The sequence below is a fragment of the Euprymna scolopes genome, chromosome 31 (genome assembly GCF_053919585.1).
Source record: "Euprymna scolopes isolate OS-2025 chromosome 31, ASM5391958v1, whole genome shotgun sequence".
NCBI lineage: Eukaryota > Metazoa > Mollusca > Cephalopoda > Sepiida > Sepiolidae > Euprymna > Euprymna scolopes.
Window position 1 is genome coordinate 20,366,633 of NC_136512.1, and position 17,705 is coordinate 20,384,337.

General features: G+C 31.6%; 1 protein-coding gene across 1 annotated transcript in view; it reads left to right on the plus strand.

Moving 5' to 3' along the window:
• Window positions 1-17,705, plus strand: part of LOC145255665 (uncharacterized) — a 1,188,349-nt gene that overhangs the window by 758,866 nt on the left and 411,778 nt on the right. The gene's annotated exons all lie outside the window — the stretch shown is intronic.

Below are 17,705 nucleotides of genomic sequence, written 5' to 3' on the forward strand. Positions count from 1 at the left end.
ATCTATCACGTATTTAATAATTTTCGCTTGATCTAAATTAAATGAGTGATCGTGTTCTGCACAATGGCAAAAGAGTGCATTTAGGGCGTTACCATTCCTCATATCTCTTCTGTGCTCGTTAAGTCTTAATTTCAATTTTCGTTGTGTTTCACCTATGTACGCTTGTTGACAGTTGTTACATGGGATGGAATATATACCGGCATCGGATGTGAGGGTTTTGGGAGAGTGCTTGGTAGTTTTTAATGTCTGTTTTATGGTTGAGGAAGTTGTTTGTATCAGGTGAAAACCAAGTCTATTAAGAGTGTCGTAGATTTTTGTATTTTTGGTGTGGGTGGGAATGAAAAGATGTCTGTTTAATAGTGAGGTATCTGTTTTATTTTTCTGTGTGTTTATGTTATAGTGTATTTTCGTAGCTTTTTTCTTTGCGTAAGAAATGAAATAGGATGGATACTGTAGTTTTCTTAAAACATTCGTAATATATTGAAATTCATCATTAAGATATTGGGGACTGCATATTCTAAAGGCACGTAAGAAAATACACTATAACATAAACACACAGAAAAATAAAACAGATACCTCACTATTAAACAGACATCTTTAAATATTTTTTTTTTTTCTATTTTTTCTTTAAACATAACGTCAACCACCGCTGGTACATTTTTTCATTCCTTATACATATATATATATATATATATATATATATATATATATATATATATATATATATATACTCACATTCACCTCTAATAAGACATATCGCCATTTGGACGTAAGGTGTTACTAATTGGGACCATTCCTAGGAAAGATTAACAAGATGTTGGTTAACATTACATTTAAACTTCTGCATATCAGTACAGTAAGGGAAGCGGGTAACAGGAAGGGAATTCCAAAGTCTAGGTGTTATAGGGAAGACACTATTATAGTAGAAAGTTTTCGTGCATTTAGAGACCTTAATAGTGAAGGGGTGTGATTTTGTTGCTAAGCGGGTTTGTCGGGATATATACGCCGATGGGGCACAAGTGCATCTAGTTCATCAGAGCACATTCCATTGAAATACTTGTAAAATATAAACGATGAATTAAAAAAAAGTGTAGTATCTGTTCTGATTGAGACGCAGCTGTCGAACCTCGAGATTTATGCTCTCTCTGCTCCTCGTCGCACCCATGTATCTTGAATAAACGGTACATGTATATGTGGATTAAATAAATGCTCTGAATTTATTGCTAAAATATTTATAAAAGATCAGAGATTTCATCTTTTTACGTATAATTATCGTTTCTAATAACCTAAAAAAAAACACACACATTTAATTTTCTGATTTTAGTTCCAAATTTATTTCAGGCAGCGATGTAAATTTGGAGTGGTTGTCTGACTTGCTACTGGTTTTCTTACTTTTACGCATAACTTGAAATTGTTTGGTATCTGAACAAAAGAGCATGTTATGTTACTGCTAACTTTAACATAGCAAGATCAAAGTATATATATATTGTTTATATATATATATATATATGTATATATATATGTATATATATGCATGTATATATATATGTATGTATATATATGTATGTATATATATGTATGTATATATATGTATGTATATATATATGTATGTATATATATATGTATGTATATATATATGTATGTATATATATATATATATATATATATATATATATATATATATACACGTAGTTTCTTTCTTGTTAATTATTACGACATATTCCGCGTCTTTCGCTGTTATAATTATACTTTGAGTATTTTATATTATGTATTTTTCTAGTTGATTTTGGTGTCATTCACAGTCTTCTATACAAACCAATAATTACGAATGCAGTTTCTCAATATATATGTCCTTTTCGCACCCATGGCCAGATGTTTCAAGTATTCTCCATATGTCTGTGTGTGTTTGTGTGTATATGCATAAGATATTATTTATTTATTAGCGATTCTGTTGTATTTAATTGTTTACCTTAGCTATGAGGGCGTTACCTGGCCCCTTTTTTTTTTTTATCTGTGTGGCCCTCTTTTTCTTGGAGGGACGCATAATTTTTATATGATTATTTTTTTACTTTAAAACTTTTTTATTTAAATATTTATTTTTTACGTGCATAAACGTTACATGTGTTTCTATGTATCACTTGTCGTCAGCATAACTAAACTTTTTACAAGGATCGAACTTGTAACCGCGCACTCGACAGCACGATGTTTTACCACTGAGCTACGGCATCCTCTCAAGTTTTTATGTACAATTTTATCGCTTATAAATATTTGATCTGTTATTGTTTTTATTTTATGAGCGACTTTGTTGTATTTAATTGTTTTGCTTAGACATGCGATGACTGAGTTACGTGCTCTTTGTTTATTTGCGTCGCTCTTTTTTTCGGGTCGTATTTTCTTAATTATTATTATTATTATTATTATTATTATTATTATTATTATTATTGGCTCACCAGGAGCTTTCACACAGGTCATAAAGGATCTCTCCTTGAAAACAACCTATGGTGTTCCCTGGAAACTTGGTGACAACAAGTCTCCCCAGTTATCAAGTATTCTCCACCTCTTGATATCATTTGCAAATGACTTTGCATTATTGCAACAGCCGCTTACCATTGATTTCTCGCTAGCATCGGCCATTGGTATCCACTGAAAAATATCAGCGCCATTGGTCTCCGTTGAAAACTAGACGGTGCATGTACCTCTGGATTAAATAAATTATCTAAATTTATTACTAAAATATTTATAAAAGACCTTAGAACTCATCTTTTTACGTATAATTATCGTTTCTAATGACCCCCCCAAGTTCCCAGTTCTATTCACACTTGCCCAGCGGAGGTCTGGTCAGTGCTCTCTCTTCGGTCTTTCCATCCTCCTTGACCCTCCTCGGCTATTTGGTATCATTTTTGGGGGGGGGGTTATGGGAGGGGATGGGGGACGGGATAAAGAACTGATAGATATGTATCTTCTTCATATTTTGTTTCTTCAATATCTCGTCTAGCCCGTCCAAGTGGTTCATGTGTATTGGTTTCCGCATTCAAGGATTTTTCTTAATATTTCATCTGTTCTCATTATTCTCATTCGTTGTATCTTTCTAGCCATTCCTCTGATTCCAATTTCTCCCATTCTTTTTTCAAAGTTTTTCGGAATTGTCCCTAGTGCCCCTACTATTATAGGTACTATCTTGATATTTTTTAACCATCCATATCCCTTTCAGCCCTCTGGCTAGCTCGGTGGATTTACTCTGTTTCTCCTTTTCTTTTGATATTTATCCTGTGGTCAGCTGAAACAGCAAAGTCTACGATTTAACAGCACTTTTCTTTCTTGTTAATTATTATGACATCCGATCTTCTTGCTTGGATAGGTTTATTCGTTTGTATATTCATGTCCCATAGGATTTTGTGAATATCGTTTTCAATTACTGATGCTAGGTTATGCTTATACCATTTGTCCGTGCGTTCTAGGTTCAGTTTTTTGCACAATTCCAAGTGTACTGCCCTTCCCACTTGGTCGTGCCTGTTCTTGTATTCCTTTTGAGCTAGTGTGCTACATTCACTTACTATATGGTTCATCGTTTCGTCTCTTTGTCCACAGAGTTTGCATTATCTGTTTTCTTGTGTTTTGTCGATCTTTGCTTTGATGTGGTTGGTTCTTATCGAGTTATCTTATGCTGCCATTATTACGAATGCAGTTTCTCGGTTTACAGGTCTTGTCGCATCCATGGCCAGGTGTTTTTGTTATACTCGTCTTTTGTTATCATTGCGAATTTTCCGTGTAGTTGTTTCTCTTCCCATTTTTTCTTTTCTTGCTTTATTATTTGTCTCCGTTTTCTGTTTCGTTGTTTTTTTTTCCGTGTCTCTTGCTGTTGTAATTATACTTTCAGTGTTTTGTATTATGTATTTTTCTAGTTCTTTTTTAGTGTCCTTTAAACAGTCTTCTATACAAACCAATCCCCTCCCGCCGTCATTCCTTTTCACATAGAGTTGGTGAACACCGTCCTTCGAGTGTAGTACGTTATGCATGGTCAAGAGATTCCTAGTCTTATGACCGGGTTGTCTCAGTTCTTCTTTAGTCCACCCTATGTACGGTCCAGGGTATATTATTAGTATTTATACATGTATTTATACCTTTTTTATTATTATTATTATTATTATTATTATTATTATTATTATTATTATTATTATTTATTAAATATCTTAATGTTTAATATTAAAATATTTATTAAATATATTTACGTGAATAAAACTTATCTACGCACAGGTGTTTCGGGGTATGTTTCGGGTTAAACTTTTAACAAAGATCAAACTCGTAACTGCTCAAGTGACTCGTGTTTTACCTCTGAGCTACGACACCCTATATATATATATATATATATATATATATATATATATATATATATATATATATGTATATATAAGTGAACGTGTCTCTGTGTGTGTGTCTGTGTGTGTGTGTCAGTGCCTTTCCTACGCAATAACTCTGTCAATTTTTAGTCTACAGACTCGAAATTTGATATCCATGGTACTGAGATTTGGGAAAATCGATGTGATCTGTTTTTGAGCCAAAGATTTGGCGATTAAGGGGTCACGGTTCAACGATTTAACCTTTGAGAATTCTGCCAAACTCCTCACACAATTTTGGGTCTACGCACTTGATATTTTAGATATAGGTTCCTTGGACATGGATCTAACTTAATAACTTGATTTCAGCCCAAAACAATAAATTATAAGGGGGTCATAATAGGGGTCAAAGTTTTAAAAAACTTGACCTCTGCGGTCTCTTCCAAATTACTCAGACAATTTCTGGTCTAAATATTTGAAATTTTACATAAAGGGTATTCATAGATAGGGCAAGCTTTTTCATCAGTTTGGGTCGAGAATTTTTAGTTACCAATATATAAATGTATGTATGTATGTCTGCTTGCCTGTCTGTCTTAAACTTTCAATAGAGGCGACGTATTTTACCACGATCAGTATCGTTTTAAAGTTCGACCTTTCATACGACAAATATCGAAAAATTGGCTAAAAGCATTAATATCTTCCCCTTCAACTAGACACTTTTCTACAGGGGGGGGGTCACTTTTTTCGCCGATATTTTTTAAAGTTATCCTCTCCTTTAGATTGTCTAGCCTTAATTTAAAAAAAATGTCGCTCCCGGTTTGGCGGTGGTCGTAACAACATAAACGTGAGGTTTTATCCCGTTCTTTTCCTCCTTTGCGGTACAGGTTCGAGCCTACCTTCCTATTACCACTTAAATTTTTTTTGCTCAACATACACATCCAACGCCGGGCTGAAATGCTAGTATATATATATATATATATATATATATATATATATATATATATATATGGTGTCGTAGCTCAGTGGTAAAACATCAGTCAATAGGTGAATGCTTTTAGTTGTGCGTTTGCAGACTTTAAATATTTCCATTTCTTTGTCTACAGTTTTGTAACCAAATCCTTTTTCATTTCATATATAACTTTTCAAACAGTCCATGGGTGTTTTAGTGGTTTACCGCTGTTCAACAAAACACATGTAATGCGTACTTTATAAAAATATGAATAAAAACTTTATGAGTGTAAATGAAAAAAAGAAGAAAGTAATAAATTGATAAATGGAAAGAAAGAAAGAAAGAAAAGAGGAAATAGATTTACAAATGGAATTAAAAGAAAGAAAAAATAAGGAAAGAAAGAAGGAAAGAAATAGATTGACAAATACAAATATAAGAAGAAAGAAAAAAGGAAATAGATTGACAAATGAAAATAAAAGAAAGGAAAAAATAAGGAAATAGTTTTACAAATGGAAATACAAGAAAGAAAGAAAGAAAGAAAGAAAGAAAGAAAAAAAGAAAGAAAAAAGAAAAAAAGAAAGAAGAAAAGAAATAGATTGACAAATAGAAATAAAAGAAGAAAGAAAGCAATAAGGAAATAGATTTACAAATGGAAATAAAAGAAAGAAAAAAGAAGGGAAGAAAGAAAGAAAGAAATAGATTGACAAATGAAAATAAAAGAAAGAAAGAAAGAAAGAAAGAAAAATATAAGGAAATAGATTGACAAATGGAAATACAAGAAAGAAAGAAATAAAGAAAGAAAGAAAAAAGAAAGAAAGAAAAAAGAAGAAAAGAAATAGATTGGCAAATAGAAATAAAAGAAGAAAGAAAGAAAGAAGGAAATAGATTGACAAATGAAAATAAAAGAAAGAAATAAGGAAATATATTGACAAATAAAAATTAAAGAAAGAAATAATAAAATTGATTGACAAATAAAACGGGAAAAAAGATTTACAAAGAAAGAAAGAAAATTATAGATTAATAAATAAAAATGTTATATATTCGTTATCATCGAGGTTATCCTTGAGGGGTACCAAATTGGGCTTTCGTTACATTTGAATATGTTATATAGAGTTCTTCATTTAGGGGCACATTTTACGTTTTCTATATAACATAAGAAAGATTCCGTGTGATTGTCTCTAATATAAATGGTTGTGTGTTTGATTATCATAAAGGGAATCGTGTGTGTGACATGTAATTTCTGAACCTACCTCTGTTTCTCGCTGTTGAACCATCTGGCAATTTCTCATCCTGGAGGGAGACTTGATACCTGTTTGACGAAGATTTATCACTCCAAGACGATGAAATGGTTTTATAGTTTTTATTTCACTTCCCCCAGAGGTCCTGCAGCAGGTGTAAAGTGAAATCTGCTTGTGTGGTTCTTCTTCACACACGTCAGCGTTCGTCTCCCCCCTCCCCAGTTAAGAGGGGGGAGACCACGGAAAACGTCCGTCTTCTTCAAAGCTCAAATACAAATCTCCCAGATCTAGCCAACCACGTCACACATACGTAATTTGGTCAGCTGACCTTTGGTTCTGGTAAACGTGTCTACCTCCACGTTTACTCACCTCTCTCTCTCTCTCTCTCTCTCTCTCTCTCTCTCTCTCTCTCTCTCTCCCTCTCTCCTTCTCTATTCTCTTATAGAGACACAGAGAGAGAAAATAGAAAGAGTAAGAAAGCCAGAGAGAGGGGGGGGGGAGAGATGCCCGTTAACATTCCTCCACCCCTTTTTTTATCAAAATGTATGGCAAGCCATACATTTTTAATAACTAACTAACTAAAAAAAAATAATTATGTCCGAAGTACATCTTTATTTTTTCACTTTCCGGACTCACCCCTTTTCCAAGAAGGATCAGGCACCAGTACTCTTCTACAACACTATCAACCCTTCTGCTGCTTCTCGAAAGTCCCTCCTCGACATTAACTTGCTTCCAAGTTAGACAAAGATACAGCTTTGCAGATATACATCTTGTCTAGGCGGTCGGATTGTTGGATATTTTCCACTGACTCTGCTCTTTATTTGGACCACTTGGCCAAACACATGGAGACTCCATTTTCGATCACTTTTTCGAAATGGGGCCAGCATATCGCAATTACGACCAGAACGTCGGATGCTCCATGTTGGTGGTAGCTTTATCGCATGGGGACTCGAACCCCAGACCCTCAGATTAAAAGTCTGATGCTCTACCGACCCAACCATCCTACTCGCGTTCTCGACTTTCAGCATAGGGCTAAGTCCCAGTTTTTTTCCTTTACTGTAATGCCCTGACGTCTTTCTCTGAGTGGTCCTATTACTGGAGCTTTGTTCTATTCTATCTACTACTCGGGACTTCACAAAGCTCTTCTACAAACTCCCTTGGTTGGTCTAAGCCAAGATACGCCTTCACACTGATTCACTCGGAGCCTGTTTGAGTTCCTGGAACCCGACAAGATACGGAATCATCACTCCCTAACTAATGCGCCAAAGCTTACTTGCGCATCGATTTCTAACTAAGTAGCTTTCCCTTTGTGATTTTTCCGCATTCCCAGCAAGTCCCAAGATTCCAACCCAGATATCCCTCACACATTCCTCTAAAAAAAAAAATAATAATAAGGTTCTATCTTGTCCCTTACGTAATCTGCATCTTTCCCTTTCTTCTATCTCCCCGTGATTAGGCTTGGTACCGACTGTCCAGTCGCTCCGTACCCTGAGGAATTATCGCGACCTCGCACGCCAGACTTTTGTTGGACAAGACTTATTGCCGTTGCTTGGGCTTACGTGGCATCTTCCAACTCACTGGAACCACTAGTATTGTTTTAACAGTGTACTCATTACTCTAAAATAGTATTTCCCCTGCCAAATTTTCTAATTTGTGACAATACCGTGGCTTATATAAAAAAAAATAAAACAACAGAAAAAACTGCTTTCTACAGCCTAATCGCCTTGTAATTCTCATGAAAAAAATGCAACTACGCGCTAAACGTCCCTAAAATATAACTAAACCAACCAAATCTATTCCAAAATAATTTAATTTAATAATACCAATTAAATTCACCCAACATGGTTTTTTTTATTTATTTTTTTTTTACACTTTTGGTACCTTTAATTCACAATGGGGTAACATTTTATTTTCCTAAGTACTTGCATACATATTTCATTCATCTTCTCTTGAGCGATTCGTAACATAATGGCCACGTCAGCCATTGCACCCCCTCTGTCCCTTACACCATGTCAGAGGGCATTTCATTTGCTCTCTGAACTTGATTACAACTAGATCCGCTCACGCTGGACAGAATACATTCCGTTTACTGCTATGTCAGAAAAAACTTTTTTTTCCAAAGTCAGTAAGCGCAACCTGCCTTGAAGACACATAGCTTCACGGAAAATATCGGATTTCCACACATGAAGTACTCAAACTTGCTCCATGTTGATTCTACTCGAAATCAACAGAAATCACGATAAAAAAATAAAATTCGAATCATTTCCCGAGAATAATGAAATTAATGACTACCCATGTAATTCAACACCTCTCCAAATTCTAACATGCTTGCCACAGAAATTAAATTCCATTCACGCCCCACTTTTTTTATTCATTTCTTCATATAGTTTATTTAACCCTATATTTATCCTTTTTTTTTCTCCCTTACTTATGTGGTCAAAACGTCACTCATGTCGAATAGAACATTTATTCTACTTTTCGAAAATTGAAATTAATACCGACTGAACCTTTGACTCTTCCGAAACTTTATTATTATTATTATTATTATTATTATTATTATTATTATTATTATTATTATTATTATTATTATTATTATTATTATTTATTACACTGTTTAAATCTTATTTCTTTCTCTTTTTCCCAATTTTAGTATTACTATTATGATTATTAATTAATTAATTAACAACACGTTCTTTCTTTTATTAATCATTCTTTCAATAGACCCCACAAGCAAAGATTTCACCTCACCATTCTGCGAAAAAAAAATACATGTCAAAGAACAAGAAAATTCTGCTAATACCGTTTGACAACACATCAATTACATAAAAATAATAAATTAAAAAATACAAAAATATCCTATAAGCAATCACAAAGTCCCATCTCACTAACAACAAAATTCCAAATAACAAAACACAGATTCGTGGATACTCCTTTTGACCACGTCATCAAGTAGGTCGGCTGCATAGTGCATCATCTTTTACCATTCCACAGAATTCAACATTAAAGAAAAATCACAGTCGTTTACAAAAAATACCTAGACATTTACAATTAAAATACAGTCGTTTCTAAAATAAAATAAAACGACTCACTTATAAAGTCTCAGACAACTCGATGGAACTAAAATTGTCCATGTCAGAAAAAAAAAATTCCTAAGAAATAAAATCGTACAATTAGTGAAAAAAAAGGGGAAAAAAATCACATTTCAGAACCTATCCATTGATTTTCATCAAAAGTACATATTGTTTTTCCTTAAAAGTTACGCTTAGTTCACAGTTTAAAAATGACACAAAATATTCATAACAACATATTTGTGATTGACATGTTTATCTTTTTGGTAAACTGAAAGATTCATTCTTTGTTTTTCCCTTCTAACTTTTACATTAAGTGATATTTTTCTTCGTTCACAACGAGCTAATTCCTAATACGATAAACATTTTTTGTTGTACTATTTTTTATATATAAAGTTTTACATCTGTGTGTCTGTATGTCTTCCTTTTCTTTCTTCGTGAAAAGGTTGTACGTGTGTATTGCTTTTCTTTTTTTTTCTTTTTTTTCTTAATTATTTTTCTAATTCGCCTAGTGTTTTAATGGACCCTACGTTGTGTGTGTGTGTGTTGATTTGTATTTTTTTTACTGTTCTTTCTTTTTCTTTTTTTCCATACATTTTATTGTTTTTCTTGTCCTTTTTTTTCTTTTTTTTTTAGTCTATTTCTTTTTTCTTGACACTAAATCTCCATGCTTCCACGTTGTATTTTCTTAAACACAGGTTCGATTATCGCATCGGTGATGCGACTGGTCGACGAGCACCAAATTGAATATGTTATATATTCGTTATCATCGAGGTTATCCTTGAGGAGTACCAAATTGAGCTTTCGTTACATTTGAATATGTTATATAGAGTTCTTCAGCGTTCGTCTCCCCCCCTCCCCAGTTAAGAGGGGGGAGACCACGGAAAACGTCCGTCTTCTTCAAAGCTCAAATCAAATCTCCCAGATCTAGCCAACCACGTCACACATACGTAATTTGGTCAGCTGACCTTTGGTTCTGGTAAACGTGTCTACCTCCACGTTTACTCACCTCTCTCTCTCTCTCTCTCTCTCTCTCTCCCTCTCTCCTTCTCTATTCTCTTATAGAGACACAGAGAGAGAAAATAGAAAGAGTAAGAAAGCCAGAGAGAGGGGGGGGGGAGAGATGCCCGTTAACAAAAATAAAAGAAAGACAGTAAAAACTAAATTGACGAATTAAAATAAAAGAAAGATATGGATTGAATGATCGAAACAAAAGAAAGAAAGAAGGAAAAAAGAAATAGATTAGAAATAAAAAAAGGAAAAAGAAAAAAGGATTGACTAATCGAAATAAAAGAGAGCAAAGAAAAAAAGAAAGAAAGAAATGGGTTTACAAATAGAAAATAAAATAAGAAAGGAATAAATGGATTGAAAAAAGAAAAGAAAAGAAATGGACTGACAAATAGGAATAACATGAAATACGAATTAACAATGAATTAAAACATAATAAAAAAAATTAAATTACAATAAATATTAAGTAAAATTTAAAAAAAAATGATGCATATATAAAAACGAACGATATTGTGTTTTGTGCGGAAAATCCAAAATGGCTTCCAATTAAACCAAATAAAAAAGACAAAATGGCGCGAAAAGTAAAAAGGCAAAAGTTCATTTTCTCTTCCAGTGAATACCATTGTAAGTTGCTCAGTAAGACGGAAAGATGTGAATAGCGAAAAAAGGGAATGGGACAAGACAATGTCAGCTGAATGTTTTTGCGGCTGAAAGCTCCTCGAGGAATAGTTTTTTCCAGTTATAATGTCTTTAAATGAAAATCAGTGATGACGTTTCGATTTAATCAAGTTTTGCGAAAAAAGGAATACAAACCATTTTAGAAACGAATCAGAAATGATAGACAAATAATAGTTAATCCATTTTCAGAATTTTCTCCAAAATAATCATATGCTTTTAACTACGTTTTATGTTTTTGAATTTTATGTTTTTGAATTTTATGTTTTTGAATTTTATGTTTTTGAATTTTTAAGATGAAGATTAGTTATTCGTATTATTTGAATTATTCGGAACGTGGATCAAATCAAGGGTACCGTCCGAAATTCCGTGCGAATTCCCGAGTTCGACAGAAAGATTGCCGAGTTTGATAGAAAGATTCCCGAGTTCGGAAGAAAGATTTTGAATTCGAGTAGAAGATTCCCGAGTTCAAGTAAAAGATTCCCGATTTCGATAAAAAAAATTCCCGAGTTCAACAGAAAGATTCCTGAGTTCAACAGAAATATTCCCGAGTTTAATAGAAAGTTTTATGAGTTTGATAGAATGATTCCCGAGATCGATAGAAAGATTTCCGAATTTAATAGAAAGATTTCAGAGTTCGGAAGAAAGATTCTGAGTTTGACATAAAGATTCCCAACGTCGACAGAAAGATTTCAGAGTTCGACCAGAAAATTCGCAAGTTCGACCAGAGATTCACGATTTCGAGAGAAAAATTCCCGAGTTCAACAGAAAGATTATCGGGTTCGACAGAAAAAATCCAGAGTTCGACCAGTAAATTCTTGAGTTCGACCAGAATATTTCCAAGTTTGACACAAAGATTCCAGAGTTCAACAGAAAATTTTCTGAGTTCGACAGAAAAGTTCTCGATTTATATAAAAAAATTCCCGAGTTCGATAGAAAGATTCCCAAGTTCAATAGAAAAAAATTCCCGAATTTAATAGAAAGATTCCCGAGTTCAACAAGGTACATCTGAAGAATGTCGGAGGTTACATCAGTCGTTCAACGAATTCAAATAATATGAATGTGGAATTTTCATTATTGATCAGGTGAATGAAAATGGGGTAAATAAAAAAAATTAAGGGGAAATTAAAGCCAAAACCTCTCTTGAAGCCATGCCATTTTGAAGGTAATATTCTTCTCATCGGAAGAGGAGAAGGGCCACAATCATAAAAACTGCAAATTTAGAAAAACAATGGCTTAAAGATTTTGAAATGAATGAGAATGAAAGCATGGGATAAAATTGTAAATAATTATTAGTAAAAAATAAATCTTATATATATATATATGTATGTATATATATATATATATATATATATATATATATATATATAATATAAAGCTGAATGTGAGTGTGTGTGTGTGTCTTGTCACGAATAGGCTCATATAGTGGTTTACTATTTTAAAAAAACTGATTACATATAATGATAGAAAATATGTCGAGACACAGGAATGGGTATGTTTGATCTGGCAGAACGCCTGGTCCACAAAGTATGGAAATAAAAAATTTTAAATTAATAAAAAAACGTTTACAAGTGTTTTTGATATAGATGTACATAATAATACTTTGATAAGTATGTTTTCACTTAATAGGGATGGTATAATAAAAGTGTTGGGTCTGCGTTCGCGCCAGACCTTCATAGAATGGAAATAGGCACAAACTTTAATAAAGACTTTTCATATCTATCTGCGTAAGTTTACTTTGATAATTATGTTTTAGTTTGAAGAAATATGGTATAATAAAAATTATGGAGTGTTCGTTCGCGCCTGACCTCCATAGAATGGAAATATGTCACAAAGTTTAACAAGGTTTTTTAATATAGATCCACAGAATATTGTGATAAGTGTTTCACTGTGAACAGGTATGGTATAATAAATTATGGGGTTTATCTATTTTATTTTTACTTTCATCATATTTTGCTTTGCTTTTGATACCCCCAAATTCAACCCACATTTACACCCCTTCCTTTTCATAACCTATGATACTTTAATAAATCAGAGTCCATTTTGTGTAGGCTGTTTTTGAACCCAGTCAACGACGGGTACTTTTGCTAGTATATATATATATATTTATATATATATATATATATATATATATATATATATATGTATATATATATATATATATATATATATACGGTGGCTGTCTACTCGGTTTCGAGTGTGGCCACACTCAGAGATTTTGTAGTTTTTGTGCTTTCGTGTCTAAAACACACAATGCACAGAAAAGAACGAATACTATAAAAGGTATCCGCAAGTGAGTTTCTTTACAATTGAATAGAGCTTGCACAACAGGCGATACACATTTATGGGTGATGTAATGGGGTCTTAATAACGCATTGAATTAGATGATTTATCTTTCAGGTTTTTAGTCAATGTTTATTTTCTTTTAAATAGTTATTTTACATGCATACATCTGCGAATCCCTATCTGCCTCTTTATGTCTGTACTGATGACAGTCAAATTCCGGTTTCAGGGGCAATCAGAGAGAGAGAGAGAGAGAGAGAGAGAGAGAGAGAGAGAGAGAGAGAGAGAGAGAGAGAGAGAGAGAGATAAAGATAGAGAATTTTTCTTACCTTTCGATTACTACGGGTATTGAAATCTATCCACTATATATATATATATATGTGTGTGTGTGTGTGTGTGTGTGTGTGTGTGTGTGTGTGTGTGTGTGTTTGTAGCGGATATATATATATATATATATATATATATATATATATATATATATATATATATATATATATCGCATATATATCGCATATATATATCGGATATATATATATATATTAGGCACCGCCAAAACTGGGGGGGCAGGTCAGTACTTTTTGACGGACCGTCTTTTTAAAAATCTACCAAAAATCAGGTAATTATCCGATCAATACGAAATTTTCAGCGATTATTAGGAGAAGAATGAACTTTATAACAGTGTACTTATTTTTCATAAACGATATTTATATATATATATTTTTTTGCTTACAACCCCCCCTTGTTTTGAAGTGGGAACAAATATGCTTAAAATAATCATCTGAAACTGAACAAAACATATTGTGTTGTTGTAAGGGACAGAATTATAGATTAAAAAAAAAAAAAAAAAAAAAAACTTGTTTGCATACCTTATTTTGACGTCTGAATATCAGAACTTCGATTGTGTTTAATTATCCCGCTTTTGAGTTTTGAAGTGTGAAATTCGGTGAATATGTTAAGTAAAATAATTAATTTAAGTTAAGCAAAACAAAAAAAAAAATTTTTTAATATTTATACGAAAAAAGCCATTTTAAAATTTTTGATAAATAAATTAACAATTTTTTTTTAGCGAGCCGAATAATGCATGACCATTATTAAACAGAGCATGCTTTGAAGAATCGATACAAAAAAAAAAAATTCGATAAATATTGTGCCCTTTGTGTTAAAAATAGCATCATTTTTTTCGATCTCGTTTGAAAACGTTTGCCGCCTTTCGACTACGGTGGACCAAACGCGCTGAAATAATTTTTTTTTATTCTGCTTTAAATTGCCCCCTCCCCCCATTTTGGGGAGCCTGGCCCCCACACACATACACATTAAAAACCAAACTCATACAAATGGTCACCCATCTGGTACTGGCCAGCCTCAGCTTAATAATACATTGAAATTTTCGTCACTGAAAAATAAGTTTTTTTGGCCTGTTTAGTCTTCCATAGTTTTCGTCTCATCGAAAGAAAACGTAAACAAAGTCGATCTGAACTCTTCGGCGACGCGAAATATCTGGTTACATATATGAATAAGTGGAATTATTTGAAATTCAGGTACTTATATTATAATATTTTTGCATATTCTCTTAGAAAATCATCCTAAATCTTAGTTAGACAATAAATGAATAAATAAATTATTTCAAAAACCCTTTTTTTTAAATATTTAAGTACGTTTTTTGTGCAAGACAAAAAATAACAATTGTTAACTTTTTAGGAAAATTTAACATTTAAAATTGAATTAAAAATAGTAGAAAAAGTTTTACATTATTCTGTTTTCTATATGATAAAATTCAGGGTTTTATTTTTCTGGAAAAAAAAAAGTTACTCAGAAATAATGGATTTTAATAAATGTAATTTAGTTTTAAAAAACAACAACAACTTGATTTTGCGGCCATTTTTGGCGGTGCCTAATATATATATATATATATGGACATATATGCATATATATCTATATATATATGGACATATATGCATATATATCTATATATATATGGACATATATGCATATATATCTATATATATATGGACATATATGCATATATATCTATATATATATGGACATATATGCATATATATCTATATATATATGGACATATATGCATATATATCTATATATATATATATGGACATATATGCATATATATCGAATATATATGGATATATATATATATGCATATATATCCGATATATATGCATATGGATATATATATATATATACTTTCCTTCTCATCAGAGGGTAGAATTAGCAAAATGCGGTATCGGATTTTGCATGCTGAAGTATTTGATGAAAGAACAAGTAAGTCAAAGATCTTACTTGAAAACAAAATAAGTTAAGCAGAGGGAATATGGTAAAGAAAAAGGTGATTACACATGAATGGATAGTCTGGTGGAAGATAAAAAATCCAGTGACGGTAAAATCCAAATGTAAAACTTCAAGAAAGTTAAAAGAATTTCCATTTGTACAAGTAAAATCCAAGGAAATCCCGTAATTGGAAGAAGATGGTCCATAATAATCCAAAGGCAGAAATCCATGGAATCATTCACAAAAATGTGTACACGGAAAAACAGAAATGATTCCAATAATATTAATAAAAGAAAAATAAGATGTGCTTTTCACTCTACTTCCGAGACATAAATATAAATAAGAAATATATATATGTGTGTGTGTGTGTGGATATATATATATATATATATATATATTTATATATATATCTATAATTACATATATTAATATATATAAATATATATATATATATATATATATATATTGAACATTTATGGATATATATATATATATATATATATATATATATATATATATATATCGCATATGTATGGATACATATATACAGGGTGGTCAAAAAGTCAGGTAACATTTTAAAGAAAAAAACGATATTAGCAATACACATATATTTATGTACCATACATTGAAATATAAAATGAAACAAACATGAAATATGTTTATTTTGTCAATTGTCGTCCATTTTTCTCTATCAATCGCTGGAAGCGATTAACCACTGATTGTGTAACACGTGTAATCATGTCAGCTGATATCCGCGCAATCTCCTCTTCAATAAACAACTTTAAAGACGCTATTATATCAGGCTTCTTGCCATAAACGCTATCCTTTACATAGCCCCAAAGCTAGAAATCAGGAGGGGGGGGGAAGTTTATATATTACACTCAAATATTTAAACAAATAATATTAAACGAATAGAGATTATAATGGATCATATTGTTTTTTCTACCTTTAACATGTTACCTGACTTTTTGACCACCCTGTATATATATATATATATATATATATATATATATATATATATATATATATATATATATATATATATATATATATATGTATATATAAAATATTAAATTTCCGCATATGCTTCTAGAAAAGTGAAGCATGTAAAGGATGTTATTTTTGGTATTTAATATTTTATTTTATTATCTTTCAACCGGTCCTCCGCCCTTGATCACAAAAAGAATCAAAATGAAAATGAAAGACGTTGAAAAAAATTGGAAACATGTCCTATGAACAGCGTTCATTCCTAGCAACAACGTTCGAAAGAGTTCACGTGAATTATTTTTTGTCGTTCGTGGAAATAGAATGCTGTTTTTTTTTGTTTTTTTTTTGCAATGTTTTAGCGTTTAATTCAAACGGCAGAAAAGAGACGCAATTGATTTCAATATGTATAATAAATGGTTGGATACTGAAACAAATTCATTAAACAGTAAAAATAATGTTATTAATAGTTATAATAGTGAAACAAAAATATTAATAGATAAATATAGAAAGCATTAATAACAAAGTGATCAGTTTCAATCATAATAATAAACCTCCCCTCGGGGGAAAAGTTAGAGACAATGTCGGTTTTTACTATAGAGTAAATTTTGTTCCCCCTCTTACGAAAATAGCACGCTGCATAGGGACAAAAATAAATATAAAAATTTAATTAATAGTAATTAATATAAAAATAAGAATAAATTTTTTATTTAATAGTAATTAATATGAAAATAAAAATTTAATTTAATAGTAATTAATATAAAAATAAAAATTTAATTTAATAGTAATTAATATAAAAATAAAAATTTAATTTAATAGTAATTAATATAAAAATAAGAATAAAATTTAATTTAATAGTAATTAATATAAAAATAAAATT